We start from the raw sequence: 14,241 nt of genomic DNA on the forward strand, positions 1-14,241 counted from the left end.
TCACTATTTGTTAGGGTGACTTTTTTTAGCCTTTAGCCTAAGCTTTGCTTGGACAGCTCAAGAGGAAGTTGTTACTTCCCCAAGCTGCAGCTTCCCTTGGGAGAGGAAGGGTTAATTCAGAACACGAGGAAGAAATGCCCGGAGGGGCTGATTGTGGGAGGGAAAGACCAAGGCTGCAAGAAACTTGAGCAAGGGAGAGCGGGCTGGGGAGGAGGGGGGAAGACCAAGGAAGGGGCAGGTCAGTTGCTGAACTTAATAAAAACTTTCATGCCAAGCCCTGCACGGGACCTTGGGTATGCAGAGATCATAGGATTCCTAGGCTGGTTGGAGGGACACACAAAGAGACAGCAAAGACAATAGAGTGGGCTGAGTTCTGTGGCTTGGGTTGTCTAGGGTCAATGAGGGCACCAGAAGTACCTCCTAGAGGAGGTGACACTGGAACTGGGCCTTACAGGATGAATAGGAGTTTGCTGCCTAGAGACCTAGGAGCTTTCATAATTTCTGTATCTCCTCTTTTATACAGACCTACCACGTAGCTACTTGGCCAATGTCTGTCCTTTCTGCTGAACTCCATGGGGGTGGAGACTCTGGCTGGCTGCCTACTGAGTTTTCTCCTGTACCTAGGACAGTGCCTGGCGGAGAGGATGTGTGTGCACACACGAGACAGCAGCCTGGGCAAGGGCTCAGCAAAGACGCAGACAGAGGTGGCAGCAAAAAGTATTGTTCGAGACCAGGCAGGTGGGACAGGCAGAGTCCAGGGCAGAAACGACCTTGATAGACCATCTGAGCAGTTTGGATTTTACCCTCTAAACAAGGAAGGACATGATTGAATTCTTATTCACTCATTTATTCGACAAATGGGTATTGAGCACCAACTAGATGCCAAGTATCGTGTTAGGTCCTAGCGATATGGCGGGAGCAAGACTGACCCCTTCCTCACGGGAGCCACCATTCTCATGGGAAAACAGCAAACTGGTAAGCAATTAGGGAACAGTCTTCTTTTCCACTAGTGATGAAGTGCTAGTAGAAAAATAAACACAAGTGAAAGGGTAGACACTGAGAGAAGGGGGAGGCTCAGGGCTGGATGAAGGATGCATCAGATGGGATTGTGTTCAGCTGCAAGGAGCAGAAAACCTGGCTCCCGGAGCCTCGCTGTGGGAGTTTATTTTTATCTCGCAACAGGAAGTCCAAGAGGTAAGCAGCCCAGGGCTGGATGGCAACTCAGCGGTGAAGTCAAGAAACCGGGTTCCCGCATCTTCCCGTTCTGCCTCATTAGCCTTCTCTCTGATGCTTCAACTTTTTTTCTTTTTAATGAAGAGAATGAATTCATGCATTTCATATTTCTTTAAAAGTGCATAATTAAAAACACTTACGCTGATGCTTTGCTGACATGTAAATTTCTCCATCCGGAAAAATTCAGGAAAGTCTTATGCTCACAAAAATGACTGGTATGAGTTTTAGGGGGTTGAGAATAGGGAAAGGGGCCACAGCCACGTCTGGGTTGATGGGGTATATGATTGGATGGCACTGGTGTGTGTACGCAAGGGATCCGATTTCTTTACCGGGCTAATTCAGCGGAAGCAGGTATTCAAAGCAAGACACGGCCATGAGAGGATGAGCCCTGTCTCCCCCCACTCTTTCCCACCAAGAGACATTTTAGGGAGAGAATCAGGCTTCCTGAATTTTATAGAATGGGAGGCATGGGACAAGCTGATGGCAACTGACACTTGACTTATAAAAGGATCATTCTGGGGCGGTGGGGAAGATGGATTTGGGGAGGAAAGTCTGGAAGCAATAGTCCTGGGAGAGATGGGGAAGCCTGGATTAGGGCGGGTGACGGGACTAGAGATGAGGGCGCAGCTCTGAGAAGCGTGGGGGAGAGTGCTGAAGGCGGGGCAGCGCAGAGCTGCACGAAGAGCCGCACGGACTGAGGGGACCCCCAACGCAGCTGCGAGGATCGGGGAGCCACGCGCACATCACCAACAACGTCTGGCCCCGCCTTTGGAGAGTCGCTGGTAACCAGCAAATCCTATGATGGCTCTTCAGGCTCCCCGAATGCTAAGAGGTCTCTGAAGTCTGCCCGCCCTTCCGTTGTTGGTGGAGCCAACCAGTCATGGAATCCAAACACCCACTGGGTCCTGGGCATTCATCAGTGTCTTGGTTGCCAATGATAAATCTGTAAAAAAACAAAAGCAAGGCAGCAGATTTTCCAGTATTTGGGGGAATGCAGAGTAAGCAGGTTAGCCCTTGGGCCCTGGTCACCAGACACATGAGTTGGTCACTGACTGGGGGAGATTCTGTTGAGAGGTGGTAGAAGTTGCTCTAAGAAACTTGGGACTATGAACATCATCCCCTTAGCAAGGAAGGGAGGTTGACTAGCCTCAGAAAAGTTCCTTTCCTGTAGATTACGACCTTTATTTGTCTTTAATACAGCTAGCTCAACCGGTTTTAGGTAATCGAATATTCCACCCTGCCTGCGCCAGGCACTGCTCTAAGCACAGGGGGACAAAGCGGACAAAAACCCCTCTTCCCGGAATTCTGGTAGAGATAATCCGAAGTCCTAAGTAAATAAGCGGCCTCTACATAGTATGTGTGCTGCTTCCTTTTGTTTTTCTGTTAAGCGGTGCTCTTGGAGCTAAATCCATCCTTCACGGCATATCTCACTTATAAGTCATTCTGGCTTTTTCTTCTTCAACCATGGAGTCAAAAGGAGATCTGACCCAGACGTATCCCAGTCCGTCAGCAGTGGGTACCTGTTGTCTCCATGTTTCTCATTCCAGTATTTGGGAGAATTCAAGATGGGAGTCTTGAAGCCCCGGAGGTGAAATGTCCAAAGATCAGTCAGGTGACAAACAAAGACCCAGCTTTCCCAAGCCACAGGCTGAGGCAGTACAAATGCTCCATCCCCCCGATGGTAGGACCACCTGTGCTACGTCCCAGAGCAAGCTGGTGGCCCAGGGGCAGTTTGTTGGCTCATGTCTCATGGTAAAGGCGTTATTCAGTGTACAGCTCCTGATACACGACAGAGCACTTCCACATTTGTTTTCACATTTAGTAACTCCACATAGACTTGCTAAATTTAGCAAACAAATTACAGGTCACCCAGTTAAATTTGAATGTGATATTTGAAATATACTTATACTAAAGAAAAAAAAATCATTGTTTGAAATGCAAACCTAATTGGGTGTCTTAGCGCATGAGGGCTGCGGTGGCAGAATACCAGAGAACAGGCGGCTGAAAAACAAAACATTTATTTCTCGTAGTCCTGCAGCCTAGAAGTTGGAGATCAAGGCACTGGCAGGTTCAGTGTCTGGTGAGAACCCTTTCTCTGGTTCACAGGCGGCTGGCTGCTCCTGCGTCCTCACATGCCAGAAAGGATGGTGGAGCTGCCTGGGGTCTCTTTTATCAGGACCCATTCATGAAACCTCTGACCTCATGACCTGAGCACCTCCCAAAGGCCCCACCTCCTAATCCCCTTACATGGGGCCTTAGGATTCAGCACATGAATTTGGGTGGGACACAAGCATTCGGTCCATACCACTGAACGTCCCGTCTCTTACTGGAAACCCTAACCCTACAGTCCTCAGAGGCAGGCAATATCCGTGTCCCCTTCTGGTCACTGAGGATCAGAAAGTTAACTGTTTAAGGCCACTGACCAAGGCAGTGACAGAACCAGGCAGTCCCTCTCCCTTACTGGTCCTTGGATTCCCCCCTGGGTGTCATCTTCAAGGCATCAAGGATGCACTGGGGTGGAGTGTGGGGAGCTTGGGACTAGAAGGGATGGAAAGTGTAAGGGAAGGCCTTGGAGGGACCAACCACCACGAGTCGTGGGCCCCGTGGTCTTTGTATTAGAGGATAGCGGAGAGAGGGTTTCCACTCTTAGATGCAACGTGTTTTTGGTTTTAGTTTACTGTACCAGGGCCCTGGCACCCCAGCCAGCGAGGCTGGAAATGCAGGAAGCCATCTGGAGCTGCGTGCTGAGTCACAGGGCCCGGAGAAAAACAAGAACATCGTGACGGCAGAGGAGGGGGTGCGGAGTCACCTCCCTCGAGATCGTGGTGGGCACTGGAAATAGAAACTGCTCCCTCTGAAGCATCTGTTAGCAGGTCCAGGATCCCTCACGTGACTGCAGTCCCCTCCCTATTAAGCGCCGACTGAATGCAGAGCTCTGTTCCCTGAGAATGTCAGCATGTCAGGTGATAGAACAGAAGTGTCTAGTTTCTTTTGGGGGGCGGGCAGGGGGGAAGTGTTCGATTTTTGTTTTTTTTCTCCCAAATCCTGGCTCATCCTCTTTTATTGCCTGTCAGCCCTTGGGCAGTTTACTGAATAACTTTCTGACCCTGTTTGATCTTCAATAATATTTATCCTCTCATTAAGATAGAGTGAGGGTTTAAATAAAATCTCACTTCCACTTTTTTGGGGGGGTCAGGACATGCTATACGGATGCTGAGCGCTGATACCTCTTTTTCCTTTTTTAATTGAGGTGCTGGGGATTGAACCCAGGACCTCACACCTGCTAAGCACGTGCTTTACCACTGAGATATACCCTCCCCACTAAAATCCCATTTTTAAAGTGTCTTGCCAAGGTCTAGCACACAGTAGATGGTCAAAAAATGGTCGGTTTTGTTATCAGAGAGACATAAAAATATCTTCCTGGTAGGTTGGTGTGGGGATTAAATCAGATAACACACTTTTGCTCTCAAGAGGGCACTGGACCGCGGTCTCAGCGAGGTTTCAGCTAATGACAGAGATTGCTTTTCACTTGTTTCACCCCTAGACCCCAAGATGACTGGTCCTGTCCCCCTGGGTACTGCTTAGTGAGGCTAAATACACACACAGGGAATGTTTACATGATATCTCTTCATTCTGTCCACAAATGGTTCCTTTAATATTGTGCAAGTTACTGGTTCAGCCTCTGCGGAGGTAGAGACAAACAAAATGAGGATAACTACTCCAATTTTTCTGTTGTTGCTTTAATAGCTGTCTGTGCCAGGCACAATGTGGAGCACTTGACACATGCTGGACTCTCAGAGCAACTCTTTCAGGTCAGTACTATTATAATCCCATTTTACTGATGGGAAAACTGAGGCTCAGAAGGATTCAATACGTTGTCCAAAGGCACAGAGCTAGTAGGTAGCAGTCGAGGCTCAAACCCAGGTCTGACTCTCCCAAAGGTCCTGACTATATCCTACAATGGACCAGATCCCAGAGGGGGGGAGAACCCTCAACTGGAGATTTCAACATCATTCAGGCACAAAGGGTATATAAAGAGCACAGAGTGGTGAGGTGATGAAATGCCAGAGGAGAGGTTGAGAGTCATAGTGACAGCAGTTCTGGACTGGGAGGGGCTCCCAGAGGGGCTTCCTAGAAGGTGGGGGTGGGGAGTAGCTCCAGAGCCTGGGGAAGGAGACGGGGGAAGGGGCAGAGACCACAGGCAGCAAAGGCACACAGACCTGGCCAGGCAGGGATGGGGTTCAGCGAGAGGCCAGGTGGCTGTGCCCAAGGCACGTTTTGAAAGCCCAAAGAGGAATATGTCATCGGGACAGAGTCTAGCTGGGACTAGACTGTTATTAGTTTCCAGAATGATAAACTCCTCAGCAGAGCTGAAGTGATTTGCAACCTTAGCACATCACTGCTTAGAGGGTTCCTACCCATTGTGTGCGCACCTGGCCAGCAGCGCTGCAAGACGCACCTGCTGTTGGAAGGGAAAGAGGTTTCCGCAGAATCGGCAGGCAGGACCTGTCTTGCCCAGTGGCCTCGACCTTAGATCGGGAGATAATGACATTCCCTTTGCCTTCAGAAGATTCCATGAAAAAGGACAAAAACTAAGGCTCCTTAAAACCAACTCAGAGATAGCACAACTTTTCTTCAAGCCAATCTGGCAATACAGAGAGAGAGGATTTGATCCCAAGATTTTACCACTAGGATTTACTCCTAGGGAAATGGTCGTGGAGGTGTGCAAAACCAGGTGGGCACAAAGATAGCTGCTGTAGTATCGCTTACAAACACAAGAATCAGAAATGTCCTAACTAGTCAATTACAGGGGCCTGGTTAAAAATGATGACATATCCATTCATTGGAATATTATGCTGCCATTAAAAGTCACTGGGGGTCATATCATATTAAGTGATAATACAGTATGACCCCAGCTTGAATCTACATTAATCTGATTCATTCACTTGTTAAATAGTTCACGTGCTGTGTGCCAGGCAATATTTTGGGCGTGGTGGGTATGGAGGGGAACAAGTTTGGTGTATTACTGGGGGCAAGTCAGACAACAAACATGTAGCCCCGGGAATAAATAAGATCATTCCTGAGACTGGTCCGTGAAGCAAATGTAAGATGGGCCAGTGCAGGGCGAGTGACGGGGTGGGGGGGTTATCTGCCGCACTGAAACTTCCACTGCCCACTTCTTGTTGGAAAACATCTAGTCGTGAGAATCTGGGAAAACGCATTTCAGGCAGAGGGACAAAGGCCAAGAGGGGCGATGCCGTTGGGGTATTAGAAAAAAAATAAAGGAAAAGAAATAGCATGTGAGTAGGGAGAGAAGGGGTGGACGAGGGGCAGGCACAGGCTGGATAATGTAGAGTCTGAAAGCCAAGGTCAAGTGTTTAGAAGCAGTTTGAATTTTATTCTAAGTGCAGTGGGGACGCTGCTGGGTTTTAAGTCAGGCAATGATTATACTTACGTTTATATTACATTTGTAACCGGAAGGAGCTACATCAACGGTTAATAGAGGTCTTCAAGGGGTGGTGGGGTCACGAACAATTTTTTTTAATTTGTTCCTGTGTGTTTTTCTGGAACTCCCAAACTTTTGCCATGAGAAGCAAACGCTAATTTCTATTTGAAAAAAAAAAACAAAACAGAGAGCAATTCGGGTTAATGTCAGCTGCCATTTACACGGAGCCCCAGTCAGAAGCATCTTTGTCCACGCCACGGCATTGGATTTTCGCAATAACTCTGTGAGTTACAGTCCGATCGTTTTAATTAGCGTCATTTTGGAGGTGAGAAAATTGAGGTTGGAAGGGGCAGAGATTCTGGCAGCAAATGTCAGAACTGGGACCAGAATCAAGTTTCTGTAGCCTTTGCCCAGGTTGGCTGGGTTTGCCAGGCAGCTGGGCCTCCGGGCGGGTCCGCCTTGGATGGACCCGGATACCCAGAGGCCCCAGACAGGAGTCTGCGGGATGGCTCCTCCCTGCTTGGGGGAGGGAGGGCAGGGAGGGACCCCCAGCCCCCAGCTGCAAATGGCTAGTGCCAGAGCACGCGTGCGCAGGAGGACGGGTGTGGCCCACGTGGTAGGTGCTGAGTGAGCACTGGGTAATTCATGAAATAGCTCGCTCTCTGGAAAATGCCGCTCGCGCTCAGGAGGCGGTTTAGCTGACTTTCCAGTTCGGCAGCCGGGTGATCTGAGGTTAGTGACCCTCCAAGCCCCGAGTCCTCCTCTGGACAATGGAGATGAGGTCCGCACTCACTCACCCACCTCTGTCTGTGCAGTGTGATAGCTGGGGGCCAGACTGCCTGGGTTTGAATCTGCTTCTACCCTTTTCTAGCTTATGACTCTGTGGAGCTCTTAGCCTCCTCACACCTCAGTTTTCTCATCTGTAAAGTGGGAGTAATAACACGTGTCTCCCAGGGTTGCTGTTAGGACTAAATGGATGGATAGAGTACTTGGAAGAGGTCTCGGCACGTAGTATATGCTCCTTAAATATCAGATAATCTTAGCATCAGCGGTCTAGGAGTGTTAAAAGGATGATGGGAGAGGCTCTCAGAAGTACAGAAGGACTTGGCACAGGGTGTCCGTAAGTGGGAGCTGCTGCTTCTGCCCGCCTACCACCATTCCCGCCATTATTACTGCTTCCATGGTTTTTCATAGGAAACATATAAATCCACTTTTTGTTCAGAAAGAAGATCCCCTTACCCGCCAGGAGGGTCTTTTGCCAGGCTAAATGATAGATCTCCTCTCTCACATCTCAGGAGGTTCCCGTCTGTTCAAGGTCACGTGATGAATTCCCAGGCATTTCCCAGGGTCTCTGTCTCTAACGCATTTAAGGAGCCACTTTCTAAATTTCAGGCTTGACATTTGCTGAATGACACAAACGGCGCCTTTTTGGGTGAGCAGTCTGGGGTCGTGGTACCTTCATCCCCGTTTTCAAGCTTCGATCGCTTGAGGACCACCAATAATTGTGCAATAGCTGTATACCACTGGGTCGAGTCCTTCCTCCATTATTTTCTGTTAACTTGTCTCCCCCTGAAAACTCAAAATACATTTATTCAAAAGGGAAACATACTCATTGCCATACGTGGTAAGCCAATGTCACTTGTCACAAAGAGAAGCTACTCATAAAAAGAAATACCATGAAAATAAAGCAGTATTAGTGAATTCTAGAAGAATAGGGTGGCCCACTGAGGACCCTGGGCTCTTGAAGCCTGTCTGATTTCCATTTAAAAGGGAGATTTGGAGAGGTAAAGAACTATTCGTCCCAAAGTAAGACCATCTTCTTGGAGTACTAAGAAAGACTGAAAGAAAATTTAAAGAGGAAAAAAAATCTCTAGCCACGCTTCAGTGTTTTTATGTCTGTGTCTGTTCACCTTCTGGAATTTTCTCCTGCCCACCAGGACCCCCTCTTCGGTGTGATTCAGTTCTTTATTAATAAAAGCTAAGGGGAGAACAGCCCACCTTCTGCTTCTCACTGATTAGTTCATTTTTGGAAGATTCTTAGGTCTCTCTGAGATGAGGGAGCTGAATTAGAGAAATGTTTTTCTCTGATGATTTCCAGGCCCCCAAAGGGGGCTTGGCTGTCCAGCAATGTTTTCTCGCCTGCTGACGCAGCAGGAGTGAAAACCACCCAGAGGATGGTCTCATGGGATGGACTGGGTCCCTGGATCTCCACGAGGAGCAAAGATGTGGGATTTGCTGCACAGCCACAAACGGACTCACGTTTCCCAGGGCTGGATTCTCTGCATGTTGAGCTGAGCAGAGGGTTGGGCTTGGACTGAAAAATGAAGTAGCCCCTCTCTGCCCAGCCGAGACCCTAGGAAGAAAGGGCAAGATGACTTGCTGACTTCAGGTTTCCTCCCCACCTTCAGCAGCCCCTGCAAATGTTTCCTGTATCAGAGAGCCTGGGAGGAGTGGCCGAGGCTTCTCTCCTAAATTATTCCTTTTTTCTTGTCTCCTCCCTGCTTCTAAATCGGCCAGGATCTGCCGCACCTGTGCTATATCTAGATTCCTTAGCCTGCCATGCAAGCCCCACGCCAGCAGAGTTCCAATCTGCAATTTCCAGCCCTGGCTGCTGGGACGTCCTTCCGTGAATCCCTCTGCTCCTGGCCAGCTGCTTCCCTGGCACATGGTAGGTGTGAAGAAATGTAATTGAATGGAAGAGTATGTCTTACGCTGGGCTGCCTCTACAGAACATTTTGACATGTATTTCTTAAGTGTCAGGGACAAATGGTGCTCAAAGACTTCGTATATTCCAGGTCCTGGTAGGGTGACCAGCGCCTGGATTTGCTGGGGATTTTCCTGGTTTGGGTGCTAGAAGATCACACACCAGGAAACCTCTGGGACAGAGGCCAATCGGGACAGTTGGTCACCCTGCTGGGTTAGGTTTTACATCCTCTCTCTTCGTGGGACCTCCAGCACAGTGGGAGAGGATGACATTAAACAAATTATCCCACAAAGGAAAAAGTAATTACAAACCATGGTGAGTGCAAAGCAGCAGCCAGCCCTGGGCTGAGCGCTGTGGGTACAAAGAGGAAAAGGCACGGTCTCGGCCCTGCAGAACCTCCTGGTTGCAGCTGGGAGACAGAGAGACACGCAGCTTATTTAATATCAAGTACCCAGTGCAATGGATCTGAAATCTCCACTCTCTTTTCCCTGTTCACATTGCAACTGTTTCTATTTTAACGGAGGTTTCAAGCATCAGAAACCCACTCTGGTAAATTAAACAGATATCCATCTATCGAAAGGGCATTACAAGGAAAAGCTGAAAAACTAGGCCTTGGAAGAGACAGAAGTGATTACTTCTCAGGGAGTTGAGATGATAAAAAATATGCCAGAACCAAAGAACATGCCTTGTTCCATTTCCATTAGAAAAATTGACTCTAGCCATTCTCTGCCCTTGGGTTTCTCTGCCCCAAGTTCTAATTCCAGGAAGAAAGAATCTGATAGCCAAGCCTAGGTCTCATGCCAGCCCCTTGGCTAGACTAGGGGGGCACTGTGATTAGAAATTCACCGAAACAGTTTGCGCCAGGGTCCAGGGGTGGGGTGGTTGCCAGTGGAAACGAAACGGCCAGGATGCTGGGAAGGTGAGGACCTCAGCCACCGGCTCGCTCCTCTTTAAGAAGCGGCCCAGATGCTGCCTTTCCACGGGCTTCCTGCACACTGGTCACTGCCTTCCAAAGAGCTCTCTGCTGGCCAGAATATTCTATTATCATGGACAGCCCATGCTGACAGCTGCCTCCCTGGGCACACGCGTCTTATCCACTACCCTGTCTGCGATCACCTTGGAGCGTGTCCTTGGGCACAGCTGGTGCAATTCCTGGCACAGAGAAGAAACTCTAAAAGTGCTGCCGAGGACTTTTGAGAGAGTTCTAAGGAGCACATGGCCATGATGATCCAGCCCTCTAGCCAGACCTGTCTTCTTCCTGCTTCTCACACCCTCAGCCCGCCTTGCTGTCCCTTCCAGCCATTTGCCTGCTTTGCTGACCGCGTGGCTCAGCAGTTCTTTTTTTTTTTTAAGTTATTTTATTTATTTAGGTTTTTTTTTCATAGGGGGAGATAATTAGGTTTATTTATATATTTATTTTAATGAGGGGTCCTGGGGATTGAACCCAGGACCTTGTGCATGCTAAGCAGACACTCGACCACTGAGCGCTACCCTCCCCGCTCAGCAGTTCTTAATCCAAGGCAATTTGGTCCTCCGGGGACCAATGCACCGGACAGAACCTCACAACAAAGAATTATCAGGCCCCAGACGTCCCTAGTGCCGAGGCCGAGAAGTCCAGTGGAGTGACTGAACGCCCACATCTCTGCTCAAAGGTCCTCCACGCCAGGAGACTGTCTCTGACCATCCCCCCATTTCTTTCTCTCGCACCCTCTATTGTTATTTTCTTTGTGGCATCTGATTGCCACCTAGAGTGCTTGTGTCTGGGTATTCAGTTGCTGGTCACGGGCCCATCTCCTGTATGAGAAGGTCAGCCCTCTGAGAGTGGGTCCCCATGGGCCTTGTCCCCAGCTGGTGGCCAGGCAGCACCTGGCACACCGTGCGCGGCTCAATAAAAATGTGTTGAACGAATGTTTAACAAAGGAGAGTGGCCTCAACTCCTCAAATACGGGAGGTCAGGAGGCTCGGCCGCGAAGCCCAGCTCCTCCTGGGCTGGCCGTCGTTGGGTGGGTTTGTTTATTTCCCCAGCCAGTTCAAATTCAGGCTTTGGCAAATTTCTGAAGCCTGCTGGGCCTCAGTTTCTGCATCTGTTAAGTGGAGCTAGGATTTTGAGCCCCTTCCCCGCAGAGACGTGGTGGGGATGAAATACATTAACCCTCAAAACGCTGAAGAACGTGCCTGCCTCAGAAGAGCCTCGGTAAATGTCATCTCTCATCATCATCATCGGGACGACTTGGCTGGGCTAGGCGGTGACGATGACAGACTGGGCTCTGGGGCCCTCCCAGAAGATTAGGGGATTAATGCAGTTTGCAAGGCCAAAAGCTGTCCCCACCTGGTTGTGCCAGCTCCCGCCCCATCCACGAAATAAACCAGATGAAGCCTTTATCCATCTCTTGTTTGGAGGAGGAGGCTATCAGAGACGGTGGATTACTGCCGCAGACGGAGCTGTCCTTGAATTATGAAACCAAAGGAGGAAATTAAAGTGCTCCACAGCAACAGATACGGGCCAGCCGGGGCAGAGGGCGGGGGGTGGGGCACAAAGGAGGGAGCAGGGCGTGTCTTATCACCTCAACGATGGCTATTCTGGAGGGTCGCTGGAGTTCTACAATAATATAATTTTACAGCCTAAAATAATTTAGGCTACCCCCCTTCATTTTATACAAGCAAATGAGGCCCAGAGAGGGAAAGTGACCCCCAGGGTCACACAGCCAGTTTGTGGCAGAACAACCCACACCTCTTGTTTTATTGAACAGGGTTATTTTTGCTGCCCCAGGCCAAGCCTCTGTTCCAGAGCCTCCTGCCTTTGGGCCCATCTGCTCTGCAAAGAACTCTTTGGGAAATGCTCCCAGTGTCTCTTCCTAGCACATCAGGGGGAGTATGAGCCAGCGCCCTGGAGCCATTCTGGCTGGGTCTTAGAACCTCAGTTTGCTTATCTGTAAAATGGGAATAATAGGCCCTACCTCACAGGGTCACTGTGAGAATTTGATGAGCTACTGTCATATAAAGTCGTTAGCCCTGGGCTTAGCACATAGTAAATGCTCCATAAAATGTTAGTTCTTATTATGGCCCCAGGGTTGACTTTAGAATCTAATGGTCCCCAGGCTGTGAGCCCCTCTGTGGGCAGAGGCAGTGACCATCTTTGGGACATCTTTTGTCCTCTGTGCCTTGCCTGGCAATTGACACCTGCCAGGGGCTCGGTAAATGGTAGTGGTGGATGGCTGGCCCCCTGAGGGGCACCCATTTCTCAGCCGGCACCATGAAGCACCAGGAAATGCTGCCAGCAACGCATGTGACTTTTGTCACTAGTTTAGACTTTAATCCTGAGTGGATAAAGAACCCTCCTGTCCAGCGGTGAGCCTGCCTCGTGATGGGGACGCTGTTTGTTTTCCCAGCCTTCCTCAGCAGCACAGAGCCTGCTCCCAACTAGCTGTGGGCTATTTGCATATAAATTGGTTTTCTCTCATTATAGAAATCTCTTAGGTCAGCTGGAGTTTCCATTTTCCTCCGCATCAGTCTGGACGCTCCATTTCTTGCTCGAGGGTCCCTCACGCCTTCCTCCCTCTTGCTGACAGCGAGGCGTGGTCACGTGTTCTCATCCTGGAGACGGGACAGCCTGAAAAGTCCCCCAAACACCAGGCAAGCTGGGACTGTTTCTCCCAGAAGAAGGTGGGGACAGGGGGAGCGGGGCCGGAGGACTCTGGTCCCTGGAATGGCAGGAAGGAGACCCTAGGATGGTTCAGCTTCAGGATCTGGGCCTCTTTTTCTCATTTATTCAAAAACCATCAATTTACTCAGCATGATGTTGGGTGCTGGGAGTGCAGAGATGGATGAGACACACGTACTGCCTTCCAGGAGCTCCCTGTCAAGGAAAGGAGAGAGAAAAGCAAAATAATACCAAACAAAAATCATAATATAGTCAAACAACTGCCTTAAAGAGGATCAGAATGGATTCCAGCCAGAGAACAGGCTTTCAGATAGCGCTCATCCTAAACCACGGTCACACGCATGTGCACACGTGCATGCGCACACTAGCTAACATGCTTGTAGCACTCGCCACGTGGCCAGGCACCTTCCTAAGTAGATAATATATACATCAAATATATATATGTATATATACAGTCCTTTCACTATGCTTCGCTTTTTTGTGCTTTGCAGATACTGTGGTTTTTACAAATTGAAAGTTTGTGACAACCCTGCATCGAGCAGATCTATTGGGACCATTCTTCCAACAGCATCGTTTTAAAATTAAGGCATGTACCTTGTTCTCTTAGACACAATGCTATCGCGCCCTTAATAGACTACAGTATAGTATAACTTGTAAGTATAAAACTTTTAACTTACATAACATATAATATATATAACATATGTATCTTATATAACTTAAAAGTATATAACTTGTAACTTATATAACATAACTTATAGGCACTGAGACACCAAAAAGACTTGTGTGACTTGCTTTACTGCAATATTTGCTTTATTGTGTTGATCTGGAACCAAATCTATCATGTCTCCAAGGTGTGCCTGTACATTCATACATACATATAGATATATTTATACATAATATATACATATTCGTTTATTAATACATTACTTTAATCTTCATGGCAAGCCGTAATGGAAATGCTATCTTTATCATTGTTTTCCAGATGAGGGAACTGAGGGGCCGAAAGATGGTATCACTGGACCAAGGTCATTGCTAGTAAGCCTCAGAGCTAGACTTGAACCCGGGCTGCGCTGTTCATCCTATGTTATAGCCACACTTGACACACAGTGATGCACTTCTGTGTTTTCTAGTCTAGTTCTTCTTTCCGAAAGTGCTGGTTAAGACCCCTGCCCTGCTATGCTGACCCATCCATGGGCT

The 14,241-nt window shown here is 48.8% G+C and overlaps 2 long non-coding RNA genes across 2 annotated transcripts; one reads left to right on the top strand and one right to left on the bottom strand.

The window, feature by feature from the left end:
- Positions 1–733: 733 nt before the first annotated feature.
- On the bottom strand, positions 734–8,678 carry LOC116285049 (uncharacterized). Its single transcript, XR_012063095.1, has 3 exons — positions 7,919–8,678; positions 6,689–6,840; positions 734–2,176 (listed from the first exon to the last, which is right to left on the bottom strand). It is a non-coding gene; the product is annotated as an uncharacterized lncRNA (long non-coding RNA).
- Positions 7,304–13,655, top strand: LOC140688414 (uncharacterized). The gene is made up of 3 exons (XR_012063092.1): positions 7,304–7,411; positions 9,197–9,347; positions 13,536–13,655. It is a non-coding gene; the product is annotated as an uncharacterized lncRNA (long non-coding RNA).
- Positions 13,656–14,241: the final 586 nt, after the last annotated feature.

The sequence above is a fragment of the Vicugna pacos genome, chromosome 22 (assembly GCF_048564905.1).
Source record: "Vicugna pacos chromosome 22, VicPac4, whole genome shotgun sequence".
In the NCBI taxonomy this organism is placed as follows: Eukaryota; Metazoa; Chordata; class Mammalia; order Artiodactyla; family Camelidae; genus Vicugna; species Vicugna pacos.